This window comes from Melitaea cinxia, chromosome 13 (genome assembly GCF_905220565.1).
Source record: "Melitaea cinxia chromosome 13, ilMelCinx1.1, whole genome shotgun sequence".
Taxonomy (NCBI): Eukaryota; Metazoa; Arthropoda; class Insecta; order Lepidoptera; family Nymphalidae; genus Melitaea; species Melitaea cinxia.
Window position 1 is genome coordinate 2,299,920 of NC_059406.1, and position 23,820 is coordinate 2,323,739.

Consider the following 23,820-nt stretch of genomic DNA (forward strand, 5'->3'; position numbering starts at 1 on the left):
TTAATATAAAACATAGAAGCGAAAAGTGTGAATTGATTTGAGGGAACTTCATTACGAATTTCTAATTCATGTAATTAAATCAAGCATTATGATCACAGAGCCGAATAATACAACACTTCAATGAAGTTTATTTATTACTCACTTCAATACACATTAATTTTGATGAACATCTAAAATAAAAATTCATAAATCATTCAAACTTCATTTTGAGACTAGATCAAAGAACCTTATATATAATTATTACTACAGAAATACTTACTTTAAATAATTCGCTTTCATATTACAAATATTTAATGTTTAATTTTTTTTTATAATGAATACTGTTTTAGACTTAAGTTATATAGACTGAAATAAAAGTTACAATATTGTGACTTGTCTAAAAAATATCAATAAGTCATATTATCTGTAAAATTAAGTAAAGCCGTAATATGATGGAATGGAATGGGAAAATTCGGTGATAAATCGTAGCAAATAAATGATTTTTTTAATACGCGTACTTTGATACCGATTAAAGACTCTTCGGTCAGTTAAAACTCTGAAGTTTGCGTTATAAAAAAATGTTCCATGTTTATATTTTATACCAGGTTTTTATTTATACAATAAAATTACTGTAAAACTATAATATGGTATACTATTGTATATTTCATCAAATAAATATATAAATTTATTTAAACCAAATGAAAATGTTTTAATAATTTTATAAGTCAAGATAATATAAAGTTATTTTCAGTCTCACAGCTTTTATGGCACCCATGTGTAGAAACATAAGTCACTCTTCACATAACCTGAAAAACCACTTATGCGGGTCCCAGTGGGGTTCCATGGAAGTTGTGAAAAATGCTCTCCAACGATAAAGAACTGCCTAACGAGATATCTCCTGCTGTTAGAGTTACAGTTTTACTATTGGGGGTTTTATTCGTAAGGAATGTAATATCGGACTACTCTCAAGTAACAGCATGTAACCTTTGATAGATGCTATAAGATAAAATTATCTTTATCGTAGTTTTATGAGACCGCTATTGTTAATTAATAGACGTTGCCTTACACGTAATTAAAATGCGTATTATCCACATTTGAATAAATGAACAGAAAATGTCTTATTCACACTAGCTAATGGTATTATTTTTTCGCCTTTTTATGTTACATTATTTCAAAAAAATTTATATTAATGAAATTATTTTATGGCAACCCTCGGTTTTTATAGATAACAATAAGTTATGATGGCTACTGTAGTAGGTAAAAAAATACAGGATTTTATTTACAAAATAAATATAATCATAATATTTTGTCACTTATTAATGATAGTGTGTATTTGGACATTACAAAAGTCGCATGTCAACTATAAGGAAACGAATAAAAATTAATAAAAATACAGCTTAAAGTCACCTCTTTGCTCTATGATGAGGAACTAAAATGAGCTTTATGAAGATTGTATAAAAACAAAAATCTTTGCAGTTTTCAGTAATGAAATAAATCAACGCTAGTCAAATTATCCTCTTTCTGTAATTATCATAAAACAGAAAAATATTAGTATTTATTTAAGTCTTTTTTATTTTTAAAATAATTTTTATTTACTTTCTAATGTTTTGCATTTCTATAATTTAAATACATATTTTTAAAGTATAAAAATAATCTAACATGTATTTTTATTTAGTGAGCTAATAGGATAAATAAATAAAATATAATAACAGTTTATAAAATTACAAAAATTTAAATGAAAAAAAAAAGATTAAATCGAATTATTGAAAGCTAAAAAGACTTGTTCTAAATAGGAAAGTAATCTTTAAGAATGTGATAGCGGTAAAAGAGGGCATTTATCTCCGGACACGAGCTTAAGGTTACAGATGAACACCCGCTGCTTAATATACGACGTTCTGGCTCGTAACTCTGGTAACCGATCCTACAAATTGTTATTGGGGTGGGGGGATAATTCTTGAAGGCGGCGTTTAATTTCCTTAATATTTTTAGGTATCATAAATATGTTACTGAAAATATATATTGAATTTTTTTCGCAATTTATACATTATGTTATAAAAGTTTTTTTAGCGTACTTTTCCAGAATATAGAGAAATAAAAAAGGCTGATAAAGTATTATGTGTCATCATTATATCCTTTTTAACCGACTAAAAAAAAGAGGAGGTTCACATTTCGATTATATATTTTTTTTATTAAGACGATTTTGGTGTGGTATTGATTTAGACAATTGTATAGTAGATGTAATTAGTTTTATTAAATTTCTTTACACGTATAACGAAAAAATAACAACAAGAATAACTGTTTTCTTAATAATAAAAAATATTATGTCATTTCAGGTTGGAATATGCCACTGCTTGGCATAGGCCACTTTCGCCATGTAGGAGAAAGATCAAAGCTTAATCCACCACACTGCTCTAATGAGGGTTGGCGGATATATATATATATATATATATACATATATATATATATATATAATACCCTCTATATATATATACTATGAGTAACGATCGCTATCAGGTGTACATGATAATAACCGGGACCGACGGCTTAACGTGTTCTCTGGGGCACGGCCTGGATACCCACAAGGACTGCACAAACACCCAGACACGGTATGACAACAGACAAACGACAACAGAGACTGTATGGCCAATACAAATGTTTGTCATGTGCGGGGATCGAACACGCAAACGCCAGCGCAACACTCCGAAATCAGTGCTGTGACCGTTGTACCAACGCGTCGTGTATTGTAATATTATGTATTACGTTATAATTTTGGATACTCCATTTTACAAATACGTGTTTGTGGAAAATATTATATTCAAGAATTTTCTTCCAGGAATGAAGCTCCGAGAAGTCAACACATTTAAAACTAAGTCAGAAATTTATACGGTACATTAAAACAAATTTACACTCTTCAAAGAACTTAAGTTATAGTATCAGTACTCCTTCGAATAAATCACTCCGTCGGCAATTACTGTTTCCTGAGAAACAGAGCCCCAAGACTAAGTCAAAATGATAAGGCCACGTCAAGAACTTTGAGAATACTTTAAAGTAGGCCCCGAAGTGTCCAACTTCAAACGGAACGTAGATAGACATGATTTCGAATAAATTCCGCGCCATTCTGTTGTTACCCGTTCCTTTTTAATTTAGTTAACGACTTGCAAGTTTTTATTGTTAACGTTCATTTGATTCAGGAATATTGTAATTGTTTAATTTGTGTCAGCTTTTGTCAAAGATAAATTTTGTGATGATTTTATCAATTCGTGTTCAAATTATCAAATTGAATTCGTATATTTTAGATTTGACATTGTTTTGTTGATAAAATGAAAATTCAAAAGCATCTTATCAATTATTCTCGTAACTTTATAACAACATCTATAGTCATTTCTCGAAATAATTACGATGTCAAAACAACGCAGTTATTGCGTGAAGTAGGAAGTATTGAACGTTGGAAATAGAAGTTTGAATGGTAGGTAGGTAAAGTTGATTATCCGCTTTTGGTATTACATGGTTTTATAAATCTTTCCATAAAAACCATGCATCTTATAAAGAGGATCTGAACGATCTGAAGCTATAAAAGGTCTGAGTTACAGCTCCTGAACAGTAATTTATGATAACGTATGATTTTAACTTGAGCGTCGACGTTATAATATTATTAACATCGAAATTTTTTGTTTTAATAAATATATTGTCCTGAAAAAAAAATAGACCAAAAAAAGACCGAAAACTTGCAACGCTGCGTCTTAATTATTCTGCCAATCTCTCGTAAAGGAAATGAGTATTTAGTGCTTACAAAAACAATATTGACGAATTTGTTTTCGAAACGGTATAAATAAGTCTTAACTAAAAATACAAGTGTATTTAAAGATAAAATGCAACGGAATTTCATGCAGCTTATTAAAGTATTCAGTTTAAGCAACGCATTATAGGAAGCTATTGAAGACTTTATAAAAGCCGATCTCGTCGGTAAAGAATAACATTGTCGATAATATGTTAACTTACCGTATAAATGTTGGCGGAACAAGTTTCTACCAGCGAACCTTGATAGAAAAATAGTTTTAAAGAGAAACATAAACGTGTACAACGAGCAGAAATGGGACTAACATTGTTAATGCTTTGTAAATAGATCCTAACTCATATTGGATTTGTTATTTTTCGTATAATTTCTGTTTACTGATATATTTTATGGTTTGGATATTATAAGAAATTTCAGCGAGCGCTACTGATAAAACAATGTCACATTTTTGTTTTGCAGAGTTATTACAGACGAAAAGATACAAAACTCGTAGATTTTTAATTTATTTTTATTAATATACTTGCTGACCCGATTTTCCTCTAGTTCTCCACTTTTTGAGTGCTAATTTTCAAGTTTTGTGCATTTTTTTCTACGGTGTCATTTAATAATAATATTTAGCAATGGAAAAGATGGAAAAATAAGAAGATAATTAAGAAGAAGAATAATTAATAAACAATTCCCACTCAACGGATCCCCCAGTAGGATTTTCTCCTGGGTTGGCGGTCTGGAAACACACACAATACACAAACACAACGCCCAGACCACGACTAACATCTATATGGTCGATACAAATGTCTGTCGTGAGCGGGAATTGAACCCGCCAGCGCAACAGCCAGTGCTATTACCGCTGCGCCAACGTGTCCACATTAGTAGTAGTAAATAGTTCGTCTAGATTTGGTCCAACCTGTCACGAGGCTTGCGCTTATCGACACATTTAGTGATTTAATATATATTTTAATTTTGTTAATGTATATATAATAACACAAAAAAAAAATAACAAAACCATAATCTAGTTTTCCAAAATACAATTTTTTTAGGTGAAATGTAACTTTAGTTTGATTTTGTTTGTAAAGTAAATTTTAAAACGCTTCTTTGAAGTAGTCGAAATATAGTAACAACCAGTTAATTGGACTATCGTGAGCCAATTTGAGCAATTGCACGCCCTCATTCCAATTTCAGTTACCTTGCTGTTGCATACGAGAAATCCATCAATGCAGGTTGAATTTTGTCGACGTTCGAATTGTACCGGTGTTCGTCGAGGACAGCAGGCTGACACTGCTCTAAAACAATAAAATATTCAAGATTTGAATTAATTTTGAACCGTTCACTTCGGTAATTAATTTTAAATTATTAATCCTAAGTTAACTGTTGTGTTTAAATTATTTATTAAATAACAAAGTCTTACTTTATTGAAAGATTCTTTGTTTATTTAAAATAAATTATATCTATCTGATTTATTAAGGTTCAAACATTTTATTAAGTAATTAGCAAGGTTAAAATTTAATATATATATATATATATATATATATATATATATATATATATATATATATATATATATATATATATATATATATATATATATATATATATATATATATATATATATATATATATATATATATATATATAAAAACTTGACACTAAAATAATACAGCTATATATTTTATTTCATTTTTAATATTGCTTGTAACAAGATTTAAAAAAGTTCGTAACAAGATAAAAAACATCTTTTTTACTGTTCGTTCTTATTTTTAGGGTTCCGTATTTTACATGGAAAAAACAGAACCCTTATAGGATCACTTAGTTCTCCGTCTGTGTGTTAAGACCCTTATTCTCAGGAACGCGTGGAGGTATCAAGCTGAAATTCATATCAAATACTAAAATCTATTGTCCCTTAGATCTGTGAAAAAATCAAACTTCTAAGCCAACGCAATCAAAAGTAACAACGCAATAAAAAAATTCGACACTCGCGAGGAAATCAAAACCTATTTCCCGTGAAATCAGAATCTTAAAACTTGGTACGAAGCGACGTCTTTTAGCATAGATAAAGGAAAAATTGCAAAAAAGAATTAATTTTCAGTTACATCATATAATAAAAATATATTTAATAATTTTGTTTATACGGAACCCTTGGTGCGCGAGTTTGACTTGCACTTGGCCGGTTTCTTATCTTACATTTGTTTCATAATACTCTTTAAAGTCCTTTATTTTCTTTGTTAAAAACAAAATATAATTTTGCGGTACACAAACTATTACCGAAAATCATTGAACTGCTACGAAACTCTTGACATTTCCCTTGATTTTCCGTCGCACTACGTAGCAATAACCACTGACTCGAACATAACTAATTACACGTGAGAGAATTTCCAAGAAATATTTCCAAACCTACCAATTTGAACAACAATTCAGCTCAATATAATATCCCTTTATAGAGCCACAGTGTATCCCTTTGAATAAATCACCATATATAATCGAAACTGGCGCTATAATTGCGAAACATAATTGACTCAAGACTGTCATCCGATATGATCTGATTCACTATAACCTATAATCTCCGTATAATTGATGGCATGATTACATTCCTATTGTATAATATACTAGCTGAAATTATTGCTTGTAAATAGCGACATGTATAATTATAAGTAGCTTTTAACATAATATATAATATTCGTATTATTTTGTAATTACGCTTCAGCCTGTAGTATTCCACTGCTGGGCATATAGGCCTCTTCCCCCATGTACGAGAAGGATCAGAGCTTAATCCACTGCTGTGCATGAGTAACGATCGCTATCGGGTATACATGATAACAACCGGGACCGACGGCCTAACGTGCTCTCCGAGGCACGGTGGGGAGACCTACAAGGACTGCGCAAACCAGACTATGGCAAATATATGTATGGCCAATATAAGATTTATGACAAATGACAACATTTAATGTTTGTCATGTCCGGGGATCGAACCCGCAACCGCCAGCGCAACAGCCACAAACCACCAATGTGACCGTTGTGCCAACCGTTGTGTCGTAATATTCGCATAAAATCATTTTGTAATAATTAGTATATTTTAGAGAATTTTTAATTATACAAATTTATTTGGTAAATGTTTATTTGATAAAATTCTATAGCGAAATAATTTATGAAATTGTACACAAGTCGGGCTTAATACTAAAAGCATGATCCATTAGCCAACCTTAAGACAGAATTCATATTTAAAAAAAATCTAACAAAAATATTTTACACACATAGTGTTTCCGCAGGAGTCCTGCGGTCACCAACCCGCCTGCCCAGCGTGGTGACTATGGGCAAAACACATGAGTTCACGCCGTTTTTGGCTTGAACTTGTGGAGGCCTATGTCCAGCAGTGGACTGCGATAGGCTGAAATGATAATGATGATGATGATGATGATAGTGTTTCAGTTATTTCAGTTAACAATATTTAAGTTTGTACATGAATATGTAATAAATAATTTTTAAACAGTTAATTAAATAACAATTTTTAAATTATTTATCTTAGAAAACCTTAATATGCAAATGTAGATAAAAATCAAAATAATATCCGTTTGAATCTTCTAATATATAAAATTCTCGTGTCATGGTGTTAAACATTGAACTCCTCCGAAACGGCTCGACCGATTTTAATTAAATTTTGTGGGCATATCGGGTAGTTTTGAGAATCGGCCAACATCTATTTTTCATACCCCTAAGTTATAAGGGGGGAGGGGGGGGCGATTAAGCGGGTTAATAACATATATGGCAAAGAAACGTTTGCGGGGTCAGCTAGTATTTCGATATAGCTTAAACTTTAAAACATTGAAACTCGATAAACCGATAAGTGACAACAAAATATGACGACTTTACTTCACTCTAAAACATAAGAAAGATAAATCACGCTATAAATCCCTACGTTCTCTGATCTCCTAAAGCGTGCAAACCAATTTCAGCAAGGTGTTGATAATGTAACACCGTGGCTCAGGGCAAAAATCCCGCAATCTTGCGAACGGATTGTATGTGATCCTCTCTTACCCGGAAGTGCGCCAAATTGGTGCCCGATGTTCCTTACAGCAAACAGATCTGAATTGCACTCGAATACCGTCTTCTAGTCTTTACTTTTATATAAACATCGCCAAAATTTGTGTGCGCGTATACTATTTGAATGATTTGGATAAAACTGGATAATTCTATTTTGTAAGTTTAAAAAAAATATCGGTGTATTAACAAAAAAAAAAAAATGAACAAAGATGGTGTATCATTTTAGAAAAACTTAAAAAATAGATTACTCGAAGAATTGTCTCAGCCTTTTTGGTGACACACTTCTAGCATAATTAAAACGATAATAATTGTATTTGCTCGCAAACGAAAAAAACCGACTTCAATTACACCGACAAGTAATACAACGTAGGAAGACGAAAATATAGTGAAGTAAATACGCGTTATCAAAGATTACTCAAAAAGTTGTTATTAGATCTCAATGAAATTTAAATATGATCACACGATAAACACCAGCTTCCGATTAAATTAAAAATCATCAAAATCGGTACACCCAGTAAAAAGTTATGCGGTATAATACAACGTAGGTCAACGAAAAAATAGTCAAGTACAAACGCATTATTAGATATAACTCGAAAAGTTGTTGTTAGATCTCAAATAAATTTAAGTGCAACCAAATGACACACACCACCTATCGAGTAAAAAAAATTGTCGTAATCGGTCCACTCAGTCAAAAGTTCTGAAGTAACATACATAAAAAAATACAGTCGAATTGAGAACCTCCTCCTTTTTGGAAGTCGGTTAAAATAATATTACCTTTATCAGTTTGTTAAATAATTTATACAAAAGCAAATACAGTTTTAACCAAACTAATCTTAAAAATTACTGAGTTGTAGTTTAAGAATATGTTTAAAAACAAATATCACATTACATATTTTATTATGTACAATTTAGCATTTTAATAACATAATCAAACAAAGTACCTTAACATAACAAAGTACCTTACGTAAACCTATTTTAAATTATAATATAGATATATAAGCTCTCCTGTTTAAGCACCAGGTGTATCCTAAAATTATGAAAAAAATGGACGTTTTATTTATTGTGATATTCTTTTGATATGGGATTTGACTAAGCCGACACCTACTACATACATCCTTAAAAGTATTACGTTTTTTTTTAATGTCAAAGATACAGTCGCCATAATATCCAGTAATTATGTTTACTATAATCTGTCTAATTACAAGTTTTCTCTTTATTGATGCATTTCTTTCCTTAAAATAAAAATAAAATAAATAAATAACATTATAGTTAAATTGTGTCCACAAAATCAAATGAACATCCAAAAAAAAAAAAATGTTTTCGTAATATACCCAATGACACACTTAATTGTGAATTTGTGATTAAAAAAATAATAATTAAACCGTCTGAAATTTAATTTTTTTCTCCGTTTTTTCATTAATTATTTTTGTATACTGCTGTTCGATTGTATGGAATTTGTCTGAAATAAAAATTACTATTAATATTATACACAATTATTATTTTGACTGGACATTTCGAGTTACCACAGAATAAAAAGTATGCATATTTTCCAACTTGTTTAAAATAGTAAAAAAAAAAAATATATTTTTGTGACACAGTTTTTCTAGAGCACATATAAAACTCAAAACTTTATAATAACATCAAATGTTCTGGAGTTACGAATTTCTGGAAATGCGCGAGTCTCGTAAAGTTTGTCACATAACTCTACGCTTTTAGAAGTGAAACATAAAAAAATAATATACTTTTTTCTCTTTCTTTTTTTCATGAATTTCTGATCACTATAACCATATATTGTAACTAAGGTAGGGCACAGTAGGAGTCATCCTGCTCAAAATCTGGAGGCTATTTTTAAAGCTTTTCTTGCCTTTTTTAACCGATTTCAAAAAAGGAGGAGGTTACTCGATTCGACCGTACATATAAGTATGTATTTTTTATATATGTTCGGGGATAACTTCGTCGTTTGTAATCTGATTTTGATAATTAGTTTTGTCGGAAACGAGATATCCCAAGTGTGGTACCATGATAAGGGATCTGATGATGGAGTCCCGGAGAAATCGAGCGAAACCCTCGAAAATCGTAAACGTTGTATTACTTGTCGATGTAATTGAAGTTGTTTTTTTTCGTTTGCGAGCGAACACAGTTATTGCCATGATATACTTCATAATATATATCATTATACCTTAGTTTTTATTTTATGTACTGATTCTAAGGCTATTGGTATCCATGAAGTGTCAGAGGACCAACTCTTTTCCAGTATCAACGTTACGTCATGCAGTTTTCGCACATAATGTGAAGCGAGTTAAATTCTATTACTCAATTTCAACTGTCGTAAATAAAACAAAACTCTGAAAAACAATAATATTATGTACGAGTATGTATTTGACAGCATTTTAAGACAAATACTATTATTATCTTATTATCATTTATACAAGCAGAGTGACTTATGCATTGAGCCTCTGCAGCTAAGATTGGCGCGATAAACAACCGTACGGCCCACGTGATGGTGAACGGTTACTGTAGCCTCAGATCTCTGCGACACCAGAAGAATCGTAAGCGCGTTAGCGACCGTACCCTTGATCCGTTCCAGGGGTCACACTCTGGTTACCTTCGTCAGTCGTACAGATAATAGTATTTGGGAGCAGTGTTATTTAGCTGTGATCTTCTGTAAGGTTGAGGTACTTTCCCAGAGGAGGTTCTGGTTATTTCCTGAAATGCTCCATCTCAATAGATTCGATTTTTTAAGAAAAATATAAAACATATTTTAATCTAAATATATTATTGTTATGGCGAATTAATACTCTGAACGAATTTACACGAAAAATAAATAAATTATTGTGAATGTAATATGAGTTTAAATTTATAAATTTAAAAATATAATCATCCAACTCAGCGTTTTAAATATAATGAGGCGTTACTTTTACGTGAAAGCTTCTTTATGATTTTATTCTGAAAGGCTTTTATTTCTAAAAATTATCCTTTTGACGAGCGGTGACTGTCGCGCGGGTTTTATTGGGAGCATGAAAATTTTACTACAAGTGGGATAGAAGCTTTATCTACGCGGTGTTTTGTTTGTTTTGCGCTAAGTAAGTTATATATTAAAAAGCGGGAATTTTCGATTACTGATTATCACATTTGTTTATATTTATGAGTCAAAATAAATTATATAACATGAAATTTTATTTGTATATTAATTTGTAATTTTAAATTTATTTATAAAAATGTAAAAAAACACAATGTACAATATTTCTTCGCGTATAACGTACACAATCATCATCATCATCATCATTTCAGCATATTGCAGTCCACTGCTGGACATAGGCCTCCACAAGTTCGCGCCAAAAATGACGTGAACTCATGTGTGTTGCCCATAGTCACCACGCTGGGCAGGCGGGTTGGTGACCGCAGGGCTGGCTTTGTTGCACCGAAGACGCTGCTGCCCGTCTTCGGCCTGTGTATTTCGACGACTATTTTTTCGTCTATCTACGTTGTATCTATGTTTACTTGTCGATATAATTGAAGTCAGTTTTTCTTCGTTTTGCCTGCAAACACAATTATCATAATTCTAAAAAATCTATGAAACATATTTTCCACTGTTTCCTTAGAAATCGCTGATATTAATAAATAAATTCGACTGACATGTACTGTCCCGCAATAAATATACCCTTAACATTAATTGCCAATTTTCTAGACCAAGACAGTATTTACAGTGTGGATGTCTCGAGGCGGAATCACGTGCCACAATATTAACGGACGCTTTCAGATAATTTCCTACAAGTGTGCCGTGCTGTACGTGTCTCGTGAGATATTGTCTCTGATGCTCGTTACGTAATCCGACACGCGCTTGACATGGAGCTAGATTTGTCATGGTACATATTTTCTTCTTCAAGCACGTCTAGAATAAAGCTATTGTTGTTAATGTTGCTCTTGTTGTTATTGTTTCTGTTGTTGTTGGTGGGATGGTTACGACATTTTTAATAATAAAAACAAAGGTTCCACTTGTTTCATCTGTCATAAATATTCATATAGTTGAACCATTTATATAGTTTTATTTAAGGAAATCGCCCGCCCTGCCTGGTTGACTGAAATGAAATGAAAAAATTCATTTCGTCGTAAGGTGATATACACACTTAACGAAAGTCAAAATAATGTCATTTACAAAAATAATAATACAAATTAATTAAAAAAAAGCTCGACAATATTAAAATAAAGTTAAGGTAGCCAAAAAAAATTAAACAAAAAACAATTTTTTTTGTATCTTAACATTGTTATGTGCAACTTAGTCAAAATAATCAACATATTAAGTTACTTAAAATTTCTAATGTCTCGGTAGACATTACCTTCATATTATGTCCTCGGCTTTATTAAATATTACAATACATAAGATAAACTAATGTCCCTAGTGTAGGCCGAGAGAAAAAAAGCCGGAGGAAAAAGCTCTCGGTACTCTTTAAAAAATTTAAAGTCATATACATTACAAAAAGTAACAGTATGACCATGAAATGATAAGGACAAACACGAAACAGCCAATCGTGTGTGACGAAACCACCACATGTCACCTGCTCACAATATTTTAACTATATCTATTTACAGATTGAGATCAAAGACATAGCCTGATCGAGCTTTATTCGATCCCATGCCTTTTCGTCATTAAGATATTCATCGATGTTATAATAGGCTTTACTACATAAACTATCTACTACTATAAACTACTACTATAAACGAATCTACTACGACTATTGTTCTGATCTACTAGTTTTCAATATGAAAATGATTTCTTAGCCAATTTTTAAATACTTGTAAGTCATTTAATTGACCGATCATTGGAAAATCATTACTTATGTTAATAACAGTATCTCCAGCCGTTTACTACTGTTACTCAGTGCAGTATTTTAGAACACAGGAAATATCTGGGAATTTACTGTACACATTAATTATTTATTTATTGCAATGACTAATTGTGAGTGAAGTACAGCGTACTTATTTGTGTAATCAAGCAATATAAGCAAAATGTGATAAGTTCAGAATACACAACCGAAAATTCAGTAATTAATTAAAAACGAAATCGAACTACAAAACTCGTGACGAAACAAGCAACAACGGAAATGCAACAAATTGAGAAATCGGAATCATTCGAAAATCGGCTAAAAGTAAACTTCTTTATGTTAACCATTTGAAATAGTCCAGTTTTCAGCGTTATAAAGTCGGAAAGTTTGTTATGAAAAAAAAGCGGTCCATTCGAGGGTGGGAATTCCGTTGGAAAATTCGAAAACCCCTATTGGCTCTAGCAATATTTTGGAACTAATAGTCGTGTAGTCGTAAACTCAAAATTGTTTCGACAACAAAGTTGCTGTATTGTTCGACGCTGCTATTGGAAATCGGTGGCCTGATTTAAATTTCATACTGTATACGGAACAACGCCTTGTATTAGAAATGGCTGAGTTTTTATTGGTAACCAATTTTAAATACAAAAAAGGACACGGTAGCTTGCAATGTACCATAAATAATGTATTTTTTGTTACATGTAAAATTAGTTTGTTGGCGACAATTGATTTTGCAAACAATGTAAATTACTATTTCATTGTTACAGTTTGGATAAGAACAATTTTGGCACACTGTTTTCTCTTTTTCTGGCTTTCGACTTTAGAACACTCCATTTTTTTTGTTTTTCAATATACTTAGTCTTATTAAAATTTAATTACACATATAAATGTATATTACACGACTTGCATGACATTTTATCCACTTTAACTTCCAATCCATAGTGTCCCGACTCTTTAAATTCTAGTACCTTTAGTGTAGAAATAAACGATTTTTTTTTAAATACAAAATAATTTATAATCGTATCGATAGATATGAAAATACAACAATTATACAAACGAATTTTTCAACCTTTGGCATTGTGGATTATGCTCCGAACTTTCACCATATGAAAAAAGGCCTCTGCCCAGCAGCGGGATATTAAAAACTTTATCAATTAATTTCATATAGACTAGTGCTTCCTAACCTTTTACCGTTCTCACCCCATAATAAAAAATTTCATATATGAGAACTCCTCCACTAATAACTCCATACATACTCCTAAAAATGTGTCTCGTTTTTCTCATTGTCTAGCACGTTACTAATTTATCAGTTATACTATAGACGGTGCCACGGTCGCTTAGACCGAATATAAAATCATCATATCAAAAATTTCGGCAACATCTAGCGGTTACATCGTTCCATAGCTTAATTGTTCGATCCCCGCTCGAACGGTCGATTTTTGATATAATATTAAAAAAAATGTTTATCAGTTATGATGATTATTTAAATTATTAATTATAGAAATAATACCCAATAATAATGTATGTACGTATACACTCAGTTAACTATTTTAAATTCTATGAACTATACTATGATATCTTAGGATTGCCAGTCTGAAAAGCAACTATAATTAAAAAAAAAACGAGAACAAATAAGCAAAACTTACATGATATACAAAAAAAAAGACACGGACAATGAGCCCGTGGATATTGTGTTCCCAAATGAAATAAAGGTTGTATAAAGTAAAAACTCTTGTAGGTCAGTATTCCTCTGTCATTGTCAATGTAATTTTTTCTTAGCTCAAATGGGAGTCCTGGTACTCCCAGGTGTACGCGCACCACAGGTTGGGAATCACTGACAAAGACTTATATATTTTTTTGGTATTCCCTACAGTTATATTTTTTCAATTGTCAAATAATACAAAGGAAAAACGACTGTCGTTTTGTCTGCTCGGAAGAAATAATATTGTTTTTTTTTATTATTTTATCTAAGTTCGTAATTTTATTATTGTAAGAGATATGGGTAAGAGACCGTATTCATATGGGTATAAACCGTTATTCAGATAATTGAACAGGTTTTCAACGTATATTGAAATCAACATATCACTCTTCATTTGAATGTTAATTAGGGTTTTAAATATTATAATAAACAAGGCGTTTTTTCGTAGTTTCAACCGTGCAGGTTATCACTATGGTGCTTACACAAATTGTACTCTTTTGTTACAACTGGATAACGTACTTTTATAATAGTTAGCTTAGTTGACGCCAAAATTAGTAGTAATATTCTCAAATTTTTATTTTGAATATTTTTTTGTATGACTACACGCCTGTAACATCAGAAGTATCGCATTTACATTTGTATGAAATTTTGATATCTATCCAGTAAGTATATAATTATATATTTTAACTGAGGTAGGGCACAGCAGGAATTTTCTGCTCAAAATATGGAGCAGCCCGACTGGGGTAGTACCTCGACCTTACAGAAGATCACAGCAAAATAATACTGTTTTCAAGCAGTATTGTGTTCCTGTTGGTGAGTAAGGTGACCAGAGCTCCTGGGGGGATTGGGGATTGGGTCGGCAACGCGCTTGCGATGCTTCTGGTGTTGCAGGCGTCTATAAGCTACGGTAATCGCTTACCATCAGGTGAGCCGTACGCTTGTTTGCCGACCTAGTGACAAAAAAAATATTGAAAATCAAAGCTATCGTTTTGCTATTTATATATATTTATTTATGTCTGAAGCGTAAATAGTTAATTACCAATTAGACCGAGTTATAAACGCGTACACCAAATACATTTAAGTATAATTTTGTTTAACATAGGTACACAAATAGATACTTCTTACTAAACTATCTTCTAAGATCGCTTCAGTCTGTAATATCCCACTGCTGGGCATAGGCCTCTTTCCCCATGTAGGAGAAGGATCAGAGCTTAATCCGCCACGCTGCTCCAATGCGGGTTGGTGGATATATTCCCTACTATGAGTAACGATCGCTATGAGATAAACATGATAAAAATGGAGACTGACGGCTTAACGTGCTCTCTGAGGGATGGTGGGGAGACCCACAAAGACTGCACAAACACCCAAACAACGGCAGAAATCTGTATGGCCACTAAAAATATTTGTCGTGTGTGGGGATCGAACCCGTAAACCGCTAGCGCCCCTCATGCGTCGCAGCAGAGACGATGCTTTTTTACGCATAATCGCGTGAAATCCATCGACCCGTGCATCCGCGAACATTCCTGAGGTGCTGCAAAACCGTGGTAGCCGCAACAGCATTCTTAAGGCATTATTATACTGAACACGCAGTGCGCTGTAGGCTCAACGCGTGTAGCTCACCCACAGATCACCCGAGTAAAGGGATGGACAAAAAGCTCAGAATAGGGTTATCTTGACACCCGCAGTACCACGTGCGAATCTGCGTGCGAGCATATTGCTTCTCACCGCCAGCGCCCTACGCTCTCTCTCAATATCGTCATCATCGTTCAAATCAGCAGTGATTATATGGCCTAAATATTTAAATTTGTTGACTCTGCTTAATGCTGCCCCGTTTAAGGCAATTGTCGGTACATGACCTGGTAACCGGCTTACCAGCTTTAAACACGAGGATCTTACTTTTCTTAGCATTGTACACTAAGCCGTGGGCCCTCGTATACGACTCGCAAATCTCTCATAATTTTCTTAACCCTCTGATTGATGGACTCAGCAGCACCATGTCGTCAGCGTAGCTTAAATTATTGACGCATTGTCCTCGATATAACATCCTACATGAATGCTGCTGAGACCCTCAATCAGCTGATTAAGGTAGAGATTAAAAAGGGTGGGAGAACTAAGTCCACCCCTGCCTCACACCACACGTAAGGGTATACTCATCCGACATGGCACTCATCATCCATATCCATGACATCCATAGGTGGGCACCTAACCTGATTTTTTTGGTGCTTATACCAAAATTTTAAGAGTTCGGTACATTCCGCCGGCATACCCGTGGCCCTCAGCTTTCTCCCACAGGAGCTCATAATTTACCAAATTGAAAGCTTTGGATAAAACTATGAAACTATTAACTTAAAACATTAGTATAAATATTAAGACCTAACCTAGTTTGGGGCTATTTAGATTTATAAGATTCTGAGATATAAAGTGGTCCGACTACTTCTGAAATAGAAAGACTTATTTCATATCTTAAACACGAAATATTTCATCGCGTATTGTCTTCAAAACTGCACCGCGCTCGAAAATGTGTCGAGATCATATTGAGAATAAAATTTTCAAATGGATGTGTATTTTGATATCGAATATAGTGGTATATTCTTTCCTATCAAAATACACAGCAGTGGCTAACACTTGAATTTTAACGTATATTCTTTTGGAAAACATGAAATAAACCTTTTGCTGAAATAGACTTTGTAACATTACTATATGTGGGGCATTATATAATTTGATAGTGTAATTATATGTATATGTAATTTAGATTATGACATAGACTATGTCTTTACATTACCGGTTGTAAATAATTGCTTATTAATTCTGACTTAATGCGAATGATATGCTTAAGTAAATTTTAAATTTTTTTTTAGCGATTACTCCGTTTATGCAGCGCGATATTTTATATTGTTTATCATTGCACCTATATTTATTATTTATCTATAATATAAAAATGAGTCGCTGAATGTGTTGCTAAGCGCAAAACTCGAGAAGGGTTGGACCGATTTCGCTAATTCTTTTTTTAAAATATTCCTTGAAGTATGAGGATGGTTCTTACGGTGAGAAAAATTCTAAAAAAAAAATTTAAATTTCCTGAAAAAGTCTAAAAACAACACTTTTCTGTACTCCCATACAAAAGATTTGTGATAATACTTAAAAGTCAATTTGAACTTTAATACCATACGATAAAGTTTGTGTTAGGCGATACGAAGTTCGCCGGGTCAGCTAGTACATCTATACAAATAAATAAAATTGGAGTGTCTGAAATAGGAGTGTCTGTTTGTTATATTAAAATGACCGCTTTTTACTAAATGCATATAGATGTATACACAGTACATACCTATATCAAAATAACATTTTTACAATATTTGTCTGTCTGTCTATCTGTCTCTCTGTTTGTTCTGTCTAATCCCTGGAACGGCTGGACCGGTTTTGACGGGACTTGCAGTGGCAGATAGCCGATGACGTAAGGAGTAACTAAGGCTACTTTTATTTTAGAAATTTATTTATTTTATAAGTTTACGAACTGAATAATAACTTTTTCGTTAAATTCCGCGCTGACGAAGTCACGGGCATTTATTTTTATTATTTATTTTTAAGTAAACGAATATTATTTACAGCACAATAAGTGTAGTAGATAAAAATTCCACGACATTTTGAAGTAACATTAGTTAACAGGTACAGAGTTTAAACGGAAAAGATATCACAAAATGAATATAATAAATTAAACAAAAAATTTCAATTAAGTTTGTTAAGTATAATCTAAGTGTTGAAATAACTTAACTACTAACTAACTAAGTAACCTACTAATTAGGTAACTAAGCTTATTAATCAAATTATATCTGAAACTTTGTATTTTATGAGTAGTAGACAAACAAAACTGAATAACAAAAGTTGTATTTATATTCAAAATATTGTTACAAACGATTTAGAACGTTTTTGATTTTTAATATGGCACGCAGCTATAAATATTTTATGGTATCATATAACCATGAAGTATTACATAGAAAAATATATTTTTTACATTATTTTCACCTAAAAAAAATTGTCGTTTTCTTCAATATTGTTTCGTGGCTTATTGGGTACGTAATGTGTGTTAGCTATCAACTCGACTACATATCAAAGCTTGGTCCAATTTTAAGCTTGAATAAACTTTATTTGGTATTGATTGATACATATAACATCCATCTTTGTGTATACAATTTACTTTTTGTTATGGCTTATTGGTTATTTTGTTATAGTAATATATGTAGCGAGTGATTGTTTAGTTGACAAATGCTTAAAAGAGTGTTTTGAGGTACAATAAAATAGGTTCAAAGTAAAAGAAAAAAATGGAGGGATGCCTACGTTTGGTGCATCGATACCAAATCCTAAGCTCAAAATATTACAAGACTTTTGTATATCTACAATATCGAGAACGAGTTAAGAAGGTCATGAAAATAGAGAGAATATAAATACATTTTATAAAATAAAATAAAAAATAACTGTCAAAAAGCAATATTACTTTTCAATTGGTTGTGTTTTGTTTAAGTCGGTACTACGTAAATCTAAGTCCAAAAACAGAACATTTATTAAGCTAGAAACTTTTGACACACCCTGAATTAACTATTTTAATTATTGTCACTGACTGCACAGCTTACTTATCGATAGTGTTACTTTACACAATTGCATCTCAAGTTCTCAATGCTTTATTTGGATTCTGCTAAACGAATACTTATCTGACAACTTTTGCATCTTAACGCTGTTTATCACCTTTTTTATATCACTAGGTCGACAAACAAGCGTACGGCTCACCTGATGGTAAGAGATTACCGTAGCTTATAGACACCAGCAAACACCAGAGGCATCACAAGCGCGTTCGCTAACCCAATCCCCAATCCCCCCAGGAGCTCTAGTCACCTTATTCACCAACAGGAACACAATACTGCTTGAAAACAGTATTATTTTGCTGTGATCTTCTGTAAGGTCGAGGTACTACCCCAGTCGGGTTGCTCCAGATTTTGAGCAGGAAATTCCTGCTGTGCCCTACCTCAGTTAAGTACCTGTAAAAATGTTACCAAAATTTCCCCTGAAAAATTCCAACTCTAGAAACTTTTCGAGATTTAAATAAATAAATAAAAAACTGATTTTAAAATCGAAATATGTATATTCTTTTCAGTTAAGAAGATATCTAACTTTCCTAACGTCATCACTTGTACATCAGCTTGAAATTTTACCGCAATCTTCTGTGACTTGTATTAGCTCGTATATCCCCGAGGCAGCAATACTACACAATGCTGTTCCGTATCGGGCACGGCGTTTGTCAGCTTCTACAATTGTCGCCCCGCGAAGCTCTATCCATCTGCGCTTTAATATATAAATTTACTTCATTTATTTACTCGCTGAGGGCGAATCTAATTTATGTTAGAACTGGTGTATTGGATTTTAAGGGAATTTCGAATATAAGTTCTCTTTAAAGACGTAACTTTCTTCAGTTCTATATGGCTTTATCGAAATCATTGATTCTGTCTAGCTACTAGTGTAGTAAAGTTCTAAACTACAAATAATAACAATAATTTTTTTACGGTGTACAACTTCATTGTTTTTTTTACATAATATTTTCGTTTTTATTTCTGATTTTTGCGCTATTTTATATTTTTTCTTTAAATATTTTTTGCTTGAATTTTGAAAATATAATCAATTTTACACAAAATATATCAAAACGTTAACACAGTCATTAAATATACATAATACATACATAATAGTTAATTTTATGCCTAAAATATAATTTGCATAAATCCATTGTATCAACCGAAGTGTAAATCAAAATTTCCAACCAAATTACCGGACGCCATTTTGAACAGTCACCAAGAGAAATAGTCTAAATAGAATTATTGCAAGCTATGTAACTCGTGACAACGCAAGGTACTGGCAGCGTCGTAATGCAATATGCCTCGCAAATCGGACACTGGACTCAGAACAGAGACAGGTTCAATTTATTGCAAGTTAGGGTTCAGATAAAGGCGTCTTGGGATCCAATATTGAGTTTTATTCGTACTGTCATGGCTATATGTTTCACGCTCTCTTTGCTGCTTTGTTTATACAGATGGAACTTTATTTGAATTTGATTTCAAATTGCAATGTTGAATAAATTTTTATGTGAGTTGATTTTACATTTTTAACGGACTTGAAAAAAAAAAGGTTGCAATTCAACTGTAATTTTTTATGTGTGTTAACCTCAGAACTTTTGATTGGGTGGACCGATTTCGATGTTTTTTTTAATCAAAAACTGGTGCGTATAATGTTGTCCAATTTTACTTTAAACGAGATCTGACAACTACTTTTTGATTAATCTCTAATAATGCGTATTTACTTAACATTTTTTTTCGCCTACCGTCGTTGTAATACTAGTAGATGTAATTGAAGTCGGTTTTTTCGTTTCCAAGCAAACACAATTATAACTACTTCAATAAGGGCGAAATTCTCGTTGTATGACTTTAGAAAAAAACTACTCGTAACCCAAATTTAATTCGCAATTATAATCTCTCTTAAGAAAACAATACCGAATTTCTAGCGAGTCTCAGTGTCCTGCTTCTACTGTAATATTATAACAAACAAAAATTCAACTATGTTTGTCTTTGTATGTTTGTTAAAGTTCAGATTACAGATGATTGGATTTGAAGTAAAGATTCTTATTTCATCACATATTTTATATTTCAAACTCACGATGTCAATATTTTTATAATTTAACAAGAAAATATCATATTTGTCGACGAAGAGTAAATCTTTGTATTTGATATTACAAATATAAATAATAGTATATTTGAAATTCACTCCATAATATTGCAATAACAGAAATATTGCTTCTAAGAAATTCATATTTTCTTAAGATTGATTCTTTTAACAGAATATATTATATTACGTTTTGATTTAATTCTTAGAAATAATCCGACTTTAGATTGTGTGTAATTGTAGTTGTCTAGACGCTTACTAAGTTTTATTCATACAATTAGGTACTAAGCGATTGACGTGGTTTTACTTGATTTATTTTATTTTTTTATGTATTTTTTTAAATTAATAAATAAATATAAAAATCATATAACATACACACGCGGTCCTCTGTTCCTATGGTAAGCAACTGAATGCTTGTGTTACAGTTAACAGCCGACTGTTATAACTATATATATATTGAAAAACATACATAGAAATAATACATATGTAAATCTATAAATACAAATATTACACCCAGATTCAGGCGGGATTCGAACCCGCAACCTGCAGAACAGAAAGCACTACAAATTGCGCCAACAGGATAGTCGAAACTTGTGGTAGGTTGTATAACGTCTATTTTTTTACAGAGAAGTATAATTATAATATAGCCAGTAATATATCATATAAAATTGGCTTCTTAATGTTATGCGAGTTTTGTTAAAATAGCTCTGTAGAAAAAAGTTTTCAAAATCATTCATTAAATTAATTCTATTCATAATATTAGCTAAGGATAGCAAAATATCTATATCACTAATATTTGATTTAATATAAAAATCCATTGCACTTGGTATCTTTACAAAGCGTAAAAGTTTTATTTATATATAAAACTAGGACGAAATCCCAGTCGAGGTCCTCAAAGTAATGGGAGGATCCGGAGTAGATGTCTTATACACCATCTGCAGTAAAATATGGGAGACCGGAATATGGCCCGACGACTGGTCGAAATCCATTTTTATTCCACTGCACAAAAAAGGGTCCACCAAGAAATGCAACAACTACCGACTCATATCCTTGATATCGCATGCAAGTAAGGTGATGCTCCACATAATAAATAGACGGCTGTCGGCCTACCTTTCAAGTCAAATCGCACCCGAGCAAGCCGGACTTGTTAAAGGAAGAGGCACTCGCGAACAAATTTTTATATTGCGTCAGATTATTGAGAAGGCCAGAGAATTCAATACAACCCTTTACATCTGCTTTGTGGACTTTCGCAAAGCATTTGATACGGTCATATGGACACACCTCTGGACAATACTTGCAGAAATGGGTGTACCGCATCATTTAATAGTTCTGTTGAGGAGGCTGTATGAAGATGGTACTGCAGCGGTAAAAGTGGATGATACACTTTCAAGTAATTTTAAGACTGAGGCCGGTGTACTGGTGGATGCATCTTATCGCCATTACTCTTTAACACCTACACAGAGTACATTATGCGTATTGTCCTGGAAGATTGGGGCAAAGGAATATCGGTTGGGGGACGCGTGATAAATAACCTTAGATACGCTGACGACACTGCCCTTCTCGCACAGACTAGAGAAGACATTGAAAATCTTTTGACCCGTCTAGAAAATATCAGCCTCCAATTCGGACTTGCTATCAACCGAGACAAGACGAAGATGATGATAGTGGACCGGGCTGAACAAAGTGGAAGCAATGTACACAAAATAGCTAATTGCGAAGTGGTACAGAACTATATTTACCTCGGCTCCACTATATCAAGTACTGAAGGATGTGGCGACGAAATAAGGCGAAGGTGCGCCATGACCAGGTCTGCTGTGGAACGACTGGGAAAGATTTGGAGAGACAGAAGGATCACCAAGAAGACTAAAGCCAGGTTGATGAAATGCCTTGTGTTTCCAATCTTTCTCTATGGAGCCGAAACTTGGTCTCTGAAACTGCAGGATCGCCGTAAAATCGATGCATTAGAGATGTGGTGCTGGAGGCGTCTCCTAAAGATCCCGTGGACGGCGTTTCGCACCAACGTATCCATCCTCAGAGAACTTCGTATCAAAGACAGACTATCATCACCTGTACAACTACGAATACTGAAGTTCTTTGGGCACATCTCTAGAAATGAAAACTCGATGGAGAAACTAGTGGTGCAGGGCCAGGTGGAAGGCAAGAGAGCACGCGGTCGAACGCCAACCCGCTGGACAGACGTCATCACAAGAGCTACTGAGTCCACCATGGTCCAGTGTACTCGCGACGCCTCCAACAGAGGGAAATGGAAGCACGTCGCCAGGAGAGGTACCCTCGAAAATATTATCGACCCACCAAACACCCCACTATGTACCTCGTCAGCGCAGCCACGACCACTCTGACAAGAGTGTGCGACTAAGAAGAAGAAGATAACTAGGTCGGCAAACAAGCTTACGGCCCTCCTGATGGTAAGTGATTACCGTAGCTTACGAGTATACACGTAAGCAACACCAGAATTTGTTGTGTGTCATTGAAGTGTTGCCGGCCTTATCTCCTATTCCCTTCAGGAGCTCTGGTCACCTTACTCACCGACAGGAACACAAAAGTACTTGAAAACAGTATCTATTATTTAGCTGTGATCTTCTGTAAGATCGAGATACTACCCCAGTCGGGCTGCTCCATATTTTGAGCAAGAAATTTCCTGCTTGCCCTACCTCAGTTTTCCATAATATTTTTCTGTAATATTAAAATAAGTAAGTAGAATGTATTCAAAAATTTGCCATATTCGAAAGAATACTTAAAATTAATAACGAGTTACTAAAAATATATATTATTATTGCTTT

At 33.0% G+C, this 23,820-nt stretch overlaps 1 pseudogene; it reads left to right on the forward strand.

Annotated features, from left to right (window-relative positions):
* The first annotated feature begins 837 nt into the window (after positions 1-837).
* LOC123659223 lies at positions 838-23,379 on the forward strand (annotated as a pseudogene).
* The last annotated feature ends 441 nt before the right edge of the window (positions 23,380-23,820 follow it).